Genomic DNA, 12169 nt, shown 5'->3' on the forward strand with positions numbered 1-12169 from the left:
TCTTGCAAGAGGCATTGGAGTTCCTCCACATTTTTTACAGCCGCTGCATTCACTGCATAGGCAAACATTATGGGAAACCCACTTCCTAATAATGGGAACATTGTTTTCAGGAGGCCCTCCGACCTCTACGTCTCTTGCAAGACGCATTGGAGTTCCTCCAAAGGTTTTGCAGCTGTTGCATTCACTGCATAAGCAAACAGTATGGGAGACCCACTTTCTAATTATGGGAACATGTTTTTCAGCAGGCCCTCCTCTACATCTCTTGCAAGAGGCATTGGAATTCCTCCAAATTTTTGGCAGCCATTGCATTCACTGCATACACAAGAACAGTATGGGAGACCCGCTCCTTTCTAATGGGAACATGTTGTTACTGTGGCCCAGCTCTATGTGTCTTTAAATTGTTATTGGGGTTTTTCCTAAATTTTAGCAGCCATTGCAGTCATTGCATGGGCATTACCACTATAGGAGACCCACTCCTTTATAATGAGAATGTTTTTTTTACTGAGGCCCTTCTCTAGGTCTCTTCAAAGGGGTATTGGGGTGTGTCCAAATTTTTGGCAGCCCTTGCAGTCACTGCATGCGCAATAACAGTATAGGAGACCCACTCTTTAATTATGGGAACAACAAAGCATAGCTGACTGTTGGCCCTTTAAGAATAGTAAGGGCCACCTGATGGCCCAATAAAAATAGTCTTTGTGACTGGCAGAGTCCCTCCTTCATAAATGAAACAGGAAATGAAACAGGATGTGTCTGATCATGTCTCACACACCACATGGCAAGATAAGGTAGTAAAATGTTAAAATGACATTTACCAGTGAATGTATTTTTCACTGTCGAAAGCAATGCAAAAGTGCAAAAACGCATCAGAAACGCTACGTGTGAACATAGCCCAAGGTGTGGAGGAGTATTTTTGGTTTTGGTTATTTATTTTGCCTTATATACAAGTCATTACCCTGGAAAGTATGTTCCTTTACATTTTTCCCAGGAAAATCCTTTTTTGTTTAGTTTTTTTTTGTTTTATTGTGAGTTCGTAAAAGTGGCGTAATACCTCTGACAACGTTGTTGACAGCAGTGACCTGGGAGTCAGAGATGCTTCCAGGGGTCTTCCCTATGCTGTTCCCATGTCATTTGAGCACTGTTCCCATCGATTTAGGCAATTTTTAGGCCTTCTGCAGACCGCCGGGGGGAGCCGCCAGAAAAATGCTCAAGTTTCCCATAGACTTACATTGGGCTCGTTACTCGGACCGAGCACTCGAGCATTCCAATTTGCTCGACCCAAGCAACGAGTACCCGAGCAGTTTTGTGCTTGCTCATCACTACTGTTTACATCTGGCCACCACAGGAGCTGATAACAGCTGATCAGTGGTGTCAGGTATCGGACCCCAAAAAATCCAGGATTACTTCTTTGAGGTAGAGGAAACATTTTTTGTAGTGTGAATAAATTGGTAGACACCACCATGGCTTTCACTTCCTAGTTTGGCACATGGTAGATAATAGTACTAGGGCAAAAAGAATTTCCAGCAAACAGTAATGTTTCCATTCACTGACATCAAGCAGAAATCTTTAACTTACTGAGGAATTGGAGTACAGACTGTATTTGATAGTTGCAGAAATTAAAACATGGTACAATAAAAATCCGTCTTTTCTAACTCATAACAATCAGTCTCTATCGGTGGTAGAGGCAAGGACTCACTATACATTTTCCCAGCAGCGGTCGATTACATAATGACCATGCAAATAGTTAAATAGTTGCTGCAAAAGATAAAAAAGAGAACCAGCGTCTCCTAGAACAATAAAACCAATACAAGGTAGAGATATAGGTAGATTCGTGGGGGATGCGCTCACCTTCTGGTGTTGTGAAATTACAGGCACAACCCTGGAAAAACTTGTAGAGTTATGCTTCTGTCAGCAGCAGCTCCTATTTTTGCAATGGTGGACAAACAACCCAACAGAATATGCAACAATATAGAAAAAAATGCAGGACCCGGGCACTGCTGATAATGACCGTTCAAATAATAGAAGATGTAGACAAGGTTCCTTTTTTGGTGAGACATTCAGGATACACGTTTCGCTACCAAATTGGTGCCTTCATCAGACTGAATGAAATTCAAATTTACAAATTGGGTGTTATCCACATAGAAGTGAAGTATGCCGGCAGGCACCAGTTCCCAAATCTTGCCTGCTTAGTCATAAAAACCTCTATGACGGTTTCTCTAGCCCTTGGCTATCCAGATCAGGAGGTGCTATGTCTAAATAAGCAGTGCTAATCAAATGTCCAAGGACGTATGAAAAAGACAGCACTCACCAATGGATGCCAATAAAAGATCCTTTTATTTCAGATCCAGCATACAGACGTTGCGGCTGGTTCAGGGGTGCGAGGGTGAAAGAAAGACGACGGCCGTTTCGCGCACGAGCAGCGCTTTCACGGGTGTTATATTGGGTGTTATACCTGTGTAGCAACTTACTAGGGAAAATAGGTTATACACTTAAAACTGCAACTTACCCTGCCAGTTCCTGTACAGACTAGATATCTAGTCTAGGAGATGGCAATTCGGACCTAAGTGCCTAAAAGTCCATTGAGTTGCTTCACGTGTCTCCTAAAGAACTGGAATGCAGATCATTGTGTGAATGCCTATTAAAGGAAAAGTGTGTTGCAAAAGGAAAGATCCCAGAGTGAGTAAAGTAATTAACAAAACAGTAAACAGAAGAATAAAGCAAATACTGTTAGCCAATATATTGCCTACTTCCTAATGATAAATGGAAAATAGGTGCAAGTTATAGCAGAGAAACAGTAAAGTGAAAATCCCTAACTGGAATCTCACAGACTGGCTCCAAACATTAATAGAATGTCAGAACATCCAAAAGAATCTATCACCAGCAGGAAACTCCAGCTGGGGGACAGAATATAGAGCTGCACCCAAAAGGTGATAAATAGGCAAATGAAAACACCTGTGATAGGCAGACTGCAGCCTGAATAGCAGAACCCAAACACCGAGAGAAAAGGTGTGTCTCCTGTGGCTCTGCAGAAAGAGAAGCCGACCACAGAACACAAGCTCAAGGGATGAAATCCAGGAGCTTGACATTAGGTTTGACTACAGTGGGAGTCACTCACACAGAGCTGCTCTCCATTCTTTTTCATAGAGGGGGGTCCCAAGTTTCCATCCCATATGCTCTATTAAAGTCATGAGACAACCCTTTTCTTTATGATTGAACCACTTGGAATTTCCCATTACAGAGATTGTTTTCTTCCCACCTATTCTCGACTGTGACATAAAACCACTTCCCCATTCCTAGAAGAGGTTGCAACAAACAGGAAAACAGTCAACCACATTTCTCTCCTACACAAAGACTGGACACCGGCTAATCTCACAAGATGGTGCACGTTTGTGTATAGACTTGTGTCACTGTGGAACTATGGCCGTGAGATAAGCACAGGTAAGAGAAAGGCTAAGGGAACTGATAGCGGAAGACATGATATTATCTACCACATGGGCTGAGAATATATCTGCTAACTGATCGTCTATGAGAGTATTTATTTTATTATGCATAGGATGTCGCCATCTTTATAGTTATTTGTATCACTTCTATAACTTGTGTCACATTTACTATTTTGTGAAATTATGATGCATCCGTATATGCATAAAATATACAAAATAACTCACAACCGACTGTAATTTGTTATCCATTGTGCCTGTATCACAAATCTAGGGAAGCCGTAGAGGGCATATATTGGTGGTAGGATTGTTTCTGCACAAAAATTGCAGCATGAATGTAGAATGGTGGGTGAGACACAGATGGTAAATGTATTTATTTGTAGATATAATTTAGTATGGGTGGGAGTTTCATTTTGTAACACGAAGCAGCGGCATAACTCCGTCACTGCTCCCGGACATCAACACCATAGGCAATGCCAGTCACCGGGAGCAGCGGCGGACATTCGACAGTGGACACTGGGGACATCGAGTAAAGTGAGGTTTGTTTTCTGTATCCCAAACTGCCCCTAAAGTCAAGAATTAACATTAAAGGGGAAAATCCCTTTAATTATTTGACAAAAAATTTTGCTCATTATACTATGTTTTTAAAGGGTACATATTCGCGCTTGATTTTTTATGCAGTCCATATTTCCTTCTGATATGATTGGATATTTGTTTTTTGCAACTTTATAGTTTCTTCTATATGAATTTTTCTGTTTCCATTATCCTAAATGTGCATTTGGAGTCTACACAGGGGGGATGCGCCCAATGGATGCCATTGATATATTCACAAGGGCTCAAAGACTTAAAAGCGTATAGTATGCGCATGCTTTTTTACTGGATGACTTGGTATACATGGCATAGTCAACTACACTAATGTATACAGCAAGTAAAAAGGTGCTCTAGCCTGAAAGACACTGTAGGGTGATTAGGAGCTTATGGATACACTGTATTTGATGAAGGGCAGACATATGTGGCGTGGGGCCTGAGCAGCTGCACATGGGCTCAAGTGATAAGGGGACCCATTTCCACTTCCAAAACAACAAGCAGCTTCTCTCACAGACCAATAAAGGGTGTATCCTGGTGAAGTATTGGACTGCAATCGCCAGTATTCTCCGCTTGCACGGGTGCACCCTTCTGTCTGTGTCCGACCTTGGTTGGACATAAATGATGGAAACTTTCCTGATGAGTTTTAAAAGATAAGATATGTAGGACACACAGTGTAAAAGTTAAAGTGCATGACTATAGTTGTGGCCAGTGGCGCAACTTGAAGCTTGTTGTCCCCAATACAAAACCTCCGACGAGGCCCTCAGCTATCACTGGTCCTAAACAGTATTGCTCTTCTCATATGGGCCAAAAGGACTTTTTGAGACTCCCTAGAATCCAGGGCCTGGGTGCGACTGCAACCCCTGAACCCATTATAGTTAGACCCTGGTTATGGCCTAACTAAAGAATGGAGTGTTGGGTGCAGCTAATCTACGTATAAAAGCATCTGAGATGTAAATTGATTGCTTGCTAAAATCCAATTTTTCCTAATTCTAGATGAAAAAAAGTGTTCAAATACCTCATTTATTGCCGGTGTTGTACAAAGCATCTGAAAGAAATGGAGACACGTAACCCTGTGACCTTAACCTAGATGCTAACTCAGCCTAATAAAACCTACAGTGCCGCTTACCTACAATTACCTGACTTTGTGGAAATTGGACACTTTTATTTCTCATTACTCAGGTCACGTGCACTAGTCTAATGACAAAAGGTCAACGAAGAAAACCAAAGTTATAATTAGTGTTGAGCGAGCATGCTCGACACTGCTCGGTACTGGCCCGAGCATCTCACTACTCGGGATGTTCGGCGAGCACCGAGCATTTCTGGGTTACTTGGGCGGGAGCTCGGGTCTCCACCCTGCTTGTTTGGCGCTCTTTACAGAGCCAATGAACATGCAGGGATGGCCAGCCAGTCACTGTAATGCTACAGTCATGTTGGTTGTGGGCATTACAGTGATTGGCTGGCTGCACAGCGTCACCTCGAGTATTTCAAACCGGGCACCGCCATCTTGTACACAGTCGCTCCGGATCAGACAGTGTAGGGAGAGTGCTGCTGAGCTAGGGAGAGATTTATACTGCAAAATAGGTAGTGTAGGGTCTCTAAAGCCTGCAAAATCAAACAAACAGTCCTTCTTAGGACTAATATCCATCCCAGATATCAGGCAGGCAGGCAGGCTGTATAGGAGACGCAGTGGTTATACCAACAAACACTGCATTACAGTCCTGTGTGCTACCGCTGCTCAAATTGCTAGACTTAGCCCCAGGTCTCAGGGGCCAGGAAAAATCCTTTTTTTTTCATCTAAATCCTCTTTTTTTTTTTTTCCCTCAGTCAGACTGTACAAATACCCGTCTTATTAACCTTTTGGTATTTCTCCCCCCCCCCCTCAAAAAAAAACTTGAGTGTGTATGTGAGTGTTCAGACACAAATATATCTGTTTAAAAGAGTCTGGTTTCGGCCAGATAACTAGAACTGTGGTTTTGCAGTTCCACGGTTCAAAGCTCTGTATTATCCACTTTTTTGCCTTTTCTCCATAAAAAAAAAACAGTTCGAGTGTCTCGCTGACTGTTCAGACACAAATATATCTATTTAAAAAAGTCTGGTATACGCCAGGAAAGTAGAACTGTAGTTTTCCTCTTCCACGGTTCAAATCTGGGTGATATCCACCTTTTTACCTTTTTTACACAAAAAAAAAACGTTTCAGTGTTTCGCTGACGGTTCAGACACAAATATATCTGTTTAAAAGATTCTGGTGTAGGCCAGAGAAATAGAACTGTGGTTTTCCTCTTCCATGGTTCAAATCTGGGTGTAATCCACCTTTTTGCCTTTTTTACATAAAAAAAAAACGTTTCAGTGTCTCGCTGACTGTTCAGACACAAATATATCTGTTTAAAAGATTCTGGTGTAGGCCAGAGAAATAGAACTGTGGTTTTCTTCTTCCACGGTTCAAATCTGGGTGTAATCCACCTTTTTGCCTTTTTTACATTAAAAAAAAACATTTTCAGTGTCTCGCTGACTGTTCAGACACAAATATATCTGTTTAAAAGATTCTGGTGTAGGTCAGAGAAATAGAACTGTGGTTTTCCTCTTCCACCGTTCAAATCTGGGTGTAATCCACCTTTTTGCCTTTTTTACATAAAAAAAAAACAGTTTCAGTGTCTTGCTGACTGTTCAGACACAAATATATCTGTTTAAAAGATTCTGGTGTAGGCCAGAGAAATAGAACTGTTGTTTTCCTCTTCCACGGTTCTAATCTCCTTTTTATTACCCTTTTGCCATTGATAGTGCGAGTGTAAGCTATTTTACTTCATTTACAATGGGCAAGGCGCGTGGCAAGGGTGGTGGAACTGGACGTTCTGGTGATGGTGCGTGCAGAGGATGGGGCCGTGGTCAAGGTGAAAATGTGCCACAACCGACAGCCACATCTTCTCACTCCCAGTTCTTGACCGAATTACTAGGGAAGCACACAACAACACCACTATTGCGAACTGATCAGTGTGAACAGGTTATTAATTGGTTAGCAGATAATACTTCCAGTCACCTGGGCACCACCACCTCCGGTCTGTCTTCCACACGGTCAAGTGTTAGTAGCCGTGAGTCTCGACCGCATACTCCTCCTCACCCTGATGCTCCTTCCTCCCACCATGCCGAGTGTCGTCAGACAGCAACTGATCCCACAGTTGGACACTCTGAAGAGCTGTTCACTGGTCCATTTCCATATTTGGGCCCCTCGTCTGCTCCGCTTGAAGTGGTGGAAGAGGAGATCCCATGTAGCGATGGCCAAATATTTGAACAGCCACGGCCACAGGAAGGCGATGCTGGCAATTTGTCACAAGAGGTGGACGATGACGAGACACAATTGCCATGAAGTGAGGCGGAGGATCGATCGTGGTGCGCAAGTGGAAGAGGAGGAGGTGGTGGATGATCTAGTAACTGACCCAACGTGGCAGGAGGACACGCAGAGCAAGGCCAGTAGCACACAGGGGGAGGGAGGCAGAGTGCCCCAACAGGCAGGAAGAAGCAGTGTTGTGGCCGCAGACAGAAGGCGGGCAACAGTTCCCCGTAACACCAACACTAGGGACGTTGCCAGTACAACCGGTAGGTCTTTCAGAGTCTGGAATTTTTTTAAAGACTCTGCTGATAACCCCAAAAAGGCCATTTGTACCACCTGCCAGGCAAGCATCAACAGGGGTGACAAAACTACCAGCCTGACCACCACCAGCATGATCAGGCACATGTCAGCGAAGCACCACGACCAGTGTCAGTGGGTGTCACCACTGCTTCTTCCGCTGTTGTGCATGTAATAGAACCCCCTGTTGTGCATGCAAGGCAATCCCCTGTCCATACTGCATGCAAAGATGCCCCCTCCTCTCAGTCTTCACTTGTTATGGCAGTTTCTCAAGAAACAGCATCAAGGTCCACATCCACGTCCCACCGCAGCGTTAAATTGTCCATATCCCAGACCTTTGAACGAAAGCGCAAATTCGCAGCCAATGCCCCTCAGGCCACAGTCCTAAATTCGCACATTTCACGACTGCTTGCGTTGGAAATGCTGCCTTTTAGGCTGGTGGAGACAGAATCCTTCCGCAACCTTATGGCGGTGGCCGTCCCTCGGTACCCGGTCCCCAGCCGACACTATTTTGCCCGGTGTGCCATCCCCGCACTACACAAGCACGTGTCCCAAAACATCTGCCGTGCCCTCAACAACGCAGTTACTGGGAGAGTCCACCTGACAACGGACACGTGGACAAGTGCTTGTGGCCAGGGACGGTACATCTCCCTGACGGCAAACTGGGTAAACATAGTGGAAGCTGGGACCCAGTCAGACCTTGGGACGGAACACATCCTCCCCACACCGAGGATTGCGGGCCCTATGTCAGTCAGAGTTGCCCCCACAGCGTGATGTCCCCACACATTGGAACTCTCCACATGTTGCAAAGGATTTGTGAGCAGAAGAGAGCAGTTGAGGAGTACCAGCTGCAACAAGGCCGTCGATATTCAGGTCAGACTCCACACATAAGACCTCAGGAGTGGACCTGGATGTCTGACATATGTACCATCCTGACAAACTTTGAGGAGTCCACCAAAATGGTGAGTGGCGATGACACCATCATTAGCGTCAGCATCCCACTTGTCTGTCTTTTGCAACGCTCTATGCAGAGAATTAAAGAGGAGGCATTGAAGCCAGAGTATGATGAGAAGGATCAAGAAGCCGTAGTGGGCGATTACACACAGCCCAGCCTCATCTCATCCCAATGTGCATTGGGGGACAATGAGGGAGAGGAGGAGGATGAGGAGGAAGAACAGGAGCTGGTATCATGTACTGTAGACGGTAGTACCTGTACAACTGTCATACCGTCGGTTCAGCGTGGGTGGCCTGAGGACAGGGGGAGGAGGAGGAGGAGAGCATGGTCAGTCGTCATCTTGGTGAGGACACGGAAGTCTTGCCCGTTACCAGTGTGGCACGCATGGCTGACTTTATGTTACACTGCCTTAACCGTGACCCTCACGTTGTCAAAATGTTGGGTGACAGTCATTACTGGTTGGTGACACTTTTAGACCCAAGCTACAAGGAGAACTTTCACTCTCTTATTCCTGAGGTGGAGAGGTCTACAAAAATGTGGCAGTACCAGAAGGCCCTTGCTGCAGAACTGTTAAAAAAATTCCCATCTGAACACGCTAGCAGCAGAGGTCACAGTTTGTTGCCCAACCAAGGCGTACAGGCGAGAGAGACGCAACTCCAATCCAGCAGAGGCAGGGGAACACTGTCAACGTTCTGGGACAGTTTTCTGAGACCCGCCCAGCTTACAGGCCCTGAGGCGCAGGGTACTCTCACAAGGAGTGGAAAGTTTCAAAAGCGTCCTCTGTGATTCCTCTGTGCCTTTTAATTATTGGGTATCCAAGCTGGACACTTGGAATGAATTCGTTCTGTACGCCTTGGAGGTCCTGGCCTGCCCTGCCGCTAGCGTGTTATCGGAGCGTGTTTTTAGTGCCGCTGGGGGAATTATAACTGATAAGCGCACTCGCCTGTCAACTGACAATGTTGACAAGCTGACCCTTATCAAAATGAACAAGGGCTGGATTGGGCCAGACTTCTCATCACCACCAAATTTCAGCAGAGTAACATAAAGTCAAATCCACTGTGTTATTTCGGGAGGTGTGTTCCCATGCACCGCTTCACACCCACACATGGGTATACGCTTCTTCATTTCGGCTGTTTTTTGCTCTTCTCCTTATCCTCAGCCTCCACCACCACTATACCACCAGGGTGACCATGGTTCGTGTTGCCAGCATTGTAAGTTCCTCCGTCCTAATTTTTGGCAGCTTTTGCTTGGAAGGCATAGGCAAAGACTATGGGAGACCCACTCCCCAATAATGGGAATAATGTTTTTAATATGCTGTACTTCATGGCTCTTGTAAGGGGCATTGCAAGTTCCTCCGTCCTAATTTTTGGCAGCTTTTGCTTGGAAGGCATAGGCAAAGACTATGGGAGACCCACTCCCCAATAATGGGAATAATGTTTTTAATATGCAGTACTGCATGGCTCTTGTAAGGGGCATTGCAAGTTCCTCCGTCCTAATTTTTGGCAGCTTTTGCTTGGAAGGCATATGCAAAGACTATGGGAGACCCACTCCCCAATAATGGGAATAATGTTTTTAATATGCTGTACTGCATGGCTCTTGTAAGGGGCATTAAAATAGTCTTGTTAAGCTACTGTGACCTCCACGTCTCTTCCAAGGGTCTTGATATTGTGTTTTTATTCCACTGGGACCTCGACGTTTCTTCCTAGGGGCATTGATATTGTCTTTTTATTCCACTGTGACCTCCACGTCTCTTCCAAGGGGCATTGATATTGTCTTTTTATTCCACTGGGACCTCCACGTCTCTTCCAAGGGGCATTAAAACCGTCTTGTTAAGCTACTGTGACTTCCATGTCTCTTCAAAGGGGCATTAAACCCCTTTACAGCCTGTGACGTATTAGTACGCACAGGCTGTAATCTCCCAGTTCAGTGAGGGCTCCGGCGGTGAGCCCGCACTGAACCGAGCACATGTCAGCTGATTATTACAGCTGACATGTGCCCACAACAGCCACGGGTGGAATCGCGATCCACCCGCGGCTGTTAACATGTTAAATGCCGCTGTCAATCTCCGACAGCGGCATTTAAAGCGCGCTTCTGGGAAGCGCGTCCTAAGCCCCGCCCATCGGCGACCCTGTCACGTGATCGCGGGTCACCGATGGGTGGGCATGAAAACCCAGGGTCTGCAGCAGACGCCTGCGGTTGTCATGAGCTGGTTGCTATGAGCGCCACCTAGTGGTCTGCACTCATAGCACAGGACCATTTCTGCTGCATACAGGGGATCTGCTGATCCCCTGCATGGAGCAAAGGCAATCGGACAGTTGCTGCTTCTAGTCTCCTATGGATACTATAGAAACATGCAAAAAGTGAAAAAAAAAGTTTTTAAAAATATAAAAAAAAAATTAAAAAAATATAAAAGTTTAAATCACCCCCTTTCGCCCCATTCAAAATAAAATAATAAAAAAAAAAACATACATAGACATATTTGGTATCGCCGCATTCAGAATCGCCCGATCTATCAATATAAAAAAGAATTAATCCGATCGGTAAACGGTGTAACAAGAAAAAAATTCTAAACGCCAGAATTAATTTTTTGGTCGCCGCAAAATTGCAATAAAATGCAATAACGGGCGATCAAAACATCGCATCTACCCCAAAATATTATCAATAAAAACGTAAGCCTGGCGCGCAAGAAATAAGCCCTCAACCAGCCACAGATCCCGAAAAATGGAGACGCTACAGGTCTCAGAAAATGGCGCTATTTTTTTTACCAAATTTTGGAAAAAATTTTCACCACTTAAATAAAAAAGAACCTATACATGTTTGGTGTCTACGAACTCGTAATGACCTTGAGAATAAGAATGGCAGGTCAGTTTTAGCATTCAGTGAACGTGGTTAAAAAAAATAAATAAAAAACAACTGCGGTATTGCCCTTTTTTTGCAATTTCACCGCACTTGGAATTTTTTTCCCGTTTTCCCGTACACGATATGGTAAAACTAGTAATGGCGTTGAAAAGTACAACTCGTCCTACAAAAAATAAGCCCTCACATGGCCATATTGACCAAAAAATAAACACGCTATGGCTCTGGGAACAAGGGGAGCAAAAAACGAAAATGCAAAAACGAAAAATCCCAAGGTTGCGAAAGGGTTAAAACCGTCTTGTTAAACCACTCTGAACTCCACAGCTCTTCCAAGGGGCATTGAAATGTTGTTTTTAATTACCTCTAACCTAGAATCATAGAATCATAGAATGGTAGAGTTGGAAGGGACCTCCTGGGTCATCTGGTCCAACCCCCTGCTCAAAGCAGGATTCACTAGATCATCTCAGACAGATGTCTGTCCAGCCTCTGTTTGAAGACGTCCATTGAAGGGGAACTCACCACCTCTCGTGGCAGCCTGTTCCACTCATTAATCACCCTAACTGTCAAAAAGTTTTTTCTAATATCTAATCTGTGTCTCCTCCCATTTAGTTTCATCCCATTGCTTCTAGTCTTTCCTTGTGCAAATGAGAATAAAGATGATCCTTCTACAATGTGACAGCCCTTGACATATTTGTAGACAGCTATTAAGTCTCC

At 44.6% G+C, this 12169-nt stretch overlaps 1 protein-coding gene across 2 annotated transcripts in view; it reads left to right on the forward strand.

Annotated features, from left to right (window-relative positions):
• Window positions 1-3279: 3279 nt before the first annotated feature.
• Window positions 3280-12169, forward strand: part of CSF2RB (colony stimulating factor 2 receptor subunit beta) — a 75555-nt gene continuing 66665 nt past the window's right edge. The window contains exon 1 of one of the 2 annotated variants that reach the window (XM_073644373.1): window positions 3280-3435. The gene's annotated coding sequence lies outside the window, so the exon portion shown is untranslated. The remainder of the gene's footprint in view (window positions 3436-12169) is intronic. The other variant, XM_073644374.1, reaches the window with a different exon arrangement.

The sequence above is a fragment of the Phyllobates terribilis genome, unplaced genomic scaffold (genome assembly GCF_046119375.1).
Source record: "Phyllobates terribilis strain yellow unplaced genomic scaffold, ASM4611937v1 Scaffold_8__6_contigs__length_399053987, whole genome shotgun sequence".
NCBI classification, from domain to species: domain Eukaryota; kingdom Metazoa; phylum Chordata; class Amphibia; order Anura; family Dendrobatidae; genus Phyllobates; species Phyllobates terribilis.